Raw genomic sequence first — 5,000 nt, 5'->3', positions numbered from 1 at the left:
ATATATATATATATATATACATACATACATACATAACAGAATGGGAAAGTGATGGGAAAAAAAATTTGCTCTTCTGATGAATTTAATCTATACTCGATCCTATTCAGAGAAATTCATCTTATTTAATCACAATTAGAATAACAACAATTTAGTTTTTCGTCATTCAAGTACACTAATGATGCAGGCACATCAGCAATACGGTTTATGCTAATGCCTCCACATTTACAGTAGATAATAACAAGACGGGAAAACAAATGGAAACCCTGATCTAATTTGGGTACTAAAGGGTAGGATTCGGAAGCTCAGTCACTTTATTTGACAAGATGGAATTATGGTTAGTGTCGTGGCATGCCACTCAGATGTTACAGGTTCGCGTCTCATCCAGGCCGATGAAAAATTTATTGGCGCGGAATCATGATCAGTTACTACTGTGGTTTGAGGTATGCGGTGGGAGGTTGAGACCAACATTCTTTGGGAGCTCGAATTTCAAGTGTTTGTTCCATGTGATTAGGTTTCATCTGCTGAAATAATAATAGTAATAAATAATATCAATTTAGAACTAAAGCCAAACATTAGAGCAACAAAGCTCTTATGCCATTTTGTTATTAGGTTTAAAATCTATAAACTAGGACGAAATAATACATTCTATAGATCTCATATCGATAAAAGTCACAGGATTTCTTGTCTTTCTGAAAGAGTAATATTCTCTCTAGTTGAGGTTCTATTTCAGATATCTAAAATCACAGGCAACAACTTCATTTAGAGGAGCATCGTCCGCAAACTGCACCATCTTCTTTTCACGACAACATCAAGTCTTTTCACCACCAAAATTAAACACATCTCACCCCATTACTCTGAGCAGAGACTCCTAAAGATATGGCAAACGATTCTCAGTATCAATAAACTCAAATTGCGAAAAACTCTCTATTGCGAGAGCATAAATAATGTTCTAAGAGATCCACAATAATAAAAAAAATATTGCGAGTTCGTGTATAATCTCGCAACATTTTTTATTATTGTGGATCTCTTAGAACAAAATAAACTCAAAATTATTGCTGGTTCTTAATGGAAAAAGTCAGTGAGGTTTCTGTAAAAAAAAAATGTAAAATAGTGAAAAGGACGAAGTAGTTCAAAACGAGTTTCCCTTCTTCCGTGATGCCAATTCCGTAAACGGAATTGTAACTGAAACTTGGGGCCACAAAAAGCTACTTAAATAAAAATAAAAAAAATAAAAATCTTGGATGATTCTACCCTTTAATTGGGAGGTCTATCTTTTTCAACCGCCAGTTCTTCAAAGACGAATGATTCTTATAAAGGAAGGAACGAAAATTCCAAAGTCTAATTAACCTGGTTAGAAGAGATAGTACCATTTTTATCTCCGTTTTATTCTTCCTGAAAATTCAAGTTGTACAACTGCTCTTTTCTTTTGAATTCGTCTTCAGTCTTTTGTTTTTTTCAAAGCGAGTTTCTTATTCAAGTCACTACCTCAAAAAGCCCATTAGTTAATTACAAAATTTCTAAATGAAAATAATTCTAGACAATTAGTGATGAGTAATGAAGTTTATTCCACAAGCAATGAATAGTATATATTATTACTCCTATACATTACTGATATCATAAGTTTTTTAAAAAATTTTCGCACTATAAACCCCTTCCAGCTCGCAAGGAATGAAGGTGCGAGCCCCAGTACCATGATCTTTATTTCTTTCTTCCTCATCAGAAAAACAACCACTTTCAATAAAAACGGCACCTAAAAAAAGAAAAAAGAAAAATAAACCGCGTCATGTGAACAGCTCAGACAACTAAAACCAGTTTTCTTCAGACAAAGTTTTATGAAATGCATATAACTCATGCTATAGACGAGAACAAGAACGACTCGCAAAAATAACAAAAGCGAAAGTAAGCAGAGACTACGTACAGGAAACACACACACACAAGGACGCGAATAAAAAGAAAAAGAAAGTAAAAACCAACAGCGTGTTCATAGAGGCAAACTAAGTTTAACCTATTCAGAAGTGATGGCGAACTGGTATTGTTTTAGTCGAGTTCTATTGGGATGTAAAATTCTTGTCTAAAAATGTCTCTACGAAAAAAATTCAAGTTCCCCGCGCAGATATTCCAACAAAAATACTGAAAGGGTTATTCATCCCATAGATTACATTTCGGGAAAAGTCAGCAATGCAGTTAAAAGGAAAAGACTGAGGTGCTTTAAAAGGAAAAGACTGAGGTGCTTTCAAGGAAAAGACTGAGGTGCTTAAAAAAATAAAATAAATAAAACGGTAAGCGAGCGACGCCAATACATGAACCAGCTCAAGCATATGAATTCATACCTGGCAGATATAAATTTCATTTATACCTGTCTTCTGGAATAACTTCAAGAGATAATACACATGACAAAGATTTAACTGATGTCTGAGGATTTCTGGCTACTTAATAGACCGCACTAACACCCATCTTCATGAATTTTGACACTAACACCCATCTTTATGAATTTTGACACTAACACCCATCTTCATGGATTTTGACACTAACGCCCATCTTTATGAATTTTGACACTAACACCCATCTTTATGAATTTTGACACTAACACCCATCTTCATGGATTTTGACACTAACACCCATCTTCATGAATTTTGTCACTAACATACTTGTTCATGACACTAAACCCTTCTTTATCTTCATCTTGAATTTTGACACTAACACCCACCTTTATGAATTTTGACACGAACTCCCTTCATCATCTTCACCACAACTGACCATTTTCCCAATAATATATAAGTAATGTTGGTACAAAATAATGCAAAAATTTATATGTGATCGAATACACAATATAGCCAATGCTACCGTCTGCTGTGAATAAATAAATGAACATAACTTCACGTCAAGAGAACCGCTAACTCCTGAATTACACGAAAAATATGGAGCACTGGACAGGGTGAATTTCATAAAAATTTCTTTGCGTCTGTTATTTATAAGCATACAAAATATACATTTCATTTAGAGAGGACGGTAAATGTATCACAATAAACTCACAGCATTTATCTTACTGGCTACATCAAGAAATGTGTATATTTCCTCATACTTGTCTAAACAAAGTAACATTATATATACATATATATATATATATATATATATATCATATATATATATATATATATATATCAATTCAAGCTACAAATGTCCTTTAATATCTAAATTCACTTTACCTCCCAAATGATATATTTTCATATATGTACCGAAGGGGAATTTTTTAATGATAATAATTTCGTCCCCCCATGGGATCGACCACCGTCCAAGTGGACGGGGACGAAAATCAGGACAGTCAGTGACGCTGATTGGATAGCGTCACTGACTGTCCTGATTTCGTCCCCGTCCACTTGACGGTGGTTCGATCCCATGGGGGGACGAATTATTATCAATTAAAAATTCCCCTTCGGTACATATATGAAAATATATCATTTGGGAGGGGTAAAGTGAATTTAGATATTAAAGGACATTGTAGCTTGAATTGATATATAAATGGATCACGGTTCGATGTGATAATTATTCATATATATATATATATATATATATATATATATATATATATATATATATATATATATATATATATCACACTTATACACATGGCTATATCCTCTTTCCACTTTCAACTTGTGCCAGTCTACGAGTTTTTTAAGGAAAAAAAAAAAGTCGACCTCATCTAGAAAAAGAATTTCGCTTCCCTCAAAATTTCTTAAATAATAAACATTAAACAAATTACCAAAAAAAAAAAAGCAACATCTACAATTTTTCCCTAAAACGTTTAACGCTCCAGCGGCCAATTTTCATGGTCCTAATCTCACTTCGTCAGCAGTTTGTTTCCCCGTTACATAAACAACAACCCCCCCCTTCCCCCGTCCCACACAAACAAACATAATATAATAATTCAGAGTCGCAACAGCGAGATGCTGACGAACCATAAAGAGGAAAATGAGAAAAGGATCTGGAAGTTGAATCCAATTCGGGCTGGAAGACTCGAGTCTCCCGTCGCAACTGATCGACTGACTGAGTCAGCTGGAAGGCGGAAGCCTGGACGGCACTTTTGTTGATTTATCGCGACCTGGAAGGGAGAATGGCGATGGGAATGGAAGCAAATGACTGAGGGGTCCCGTCGTGATTCCGTTTCTATAAGATGCAGCGAGAGTAGATATGTAGATGGCTACGAGAGTCTGGTAAGAGAAGAAGAATAAAAATAGAAGAGATCCAGTCCAGTCTCACGATCAAGGGACGAGATCCGTAGCAAAGTTTTATACGCTATTCATTTGCAGCAAAACAAAGCAGTTTCATCGCTTTCCATGATTCCAGTTAGGATATAAGTAAAGGAAATGCTTAAAGATTCTTAAACACCTCTGCTATACCAAGAGTTTGTCTAGTACTTCAAAAAAAGCTGCATATGCCAAAATAAATTGTCCAGAAAATTACAAATATATTAAATTTCAAAATCTAATTTACCTGAGAGGATATAAGTAAGGGAAATGCTTCAAGATTCTTGAACAGCTCTGTCTTCATCCATATTTTTTCCATTTCTAAAAAATGACTGCCTATCTAAAATCATATATTTCTAGAAAATGGAAATATACTGTATTCCAAGATCTAATTTTCTGGAAAGGATATAAGCAAGGGGATTGATTAAAGATTCTTAAACATCAATGTCTTCGTCCCTGGTGTTTTTCTCATTCCTTCAAAAAAGAAAAAAATAAGCATTTAAATAAAATTTAAATAAAAATAAAAAATTGTTTTTTTCCAAGAAAATAAAATGTACCATACTTCATTTCCTGATTCATTGACTGTGAAGATGAATGTCCTGGCGCCATTCTTTTTCAATTATCAGACCTGATGTATAGATCTATACAGATATAAATTTTGTATCCAACTCTACAAACACCTCCCTGACGGCCTTTTCCTCTTCCTAAATAGCTTCAAGCCTTCAGTGGAAAGCATTTCTCTTACATCTTTTT

Source organism: Macrobrachium nipponense, chromosome 16 (assembly GCF_015104395.2).
Source record: "Macrobrachium nipponense isolate FS-2020 chromosome 16, ASM1510439v2, whole genome shotgun sequence".
Lineage (NCBI taxonomy): Eukaryota > Metazoa > Arthropoda > Malacostraca > Decapoda > Palaemonidae > Macrobrachium > Macrobrachium nipponense.
Note: the sequence above shows the minus strand (reverse complement) of the source record.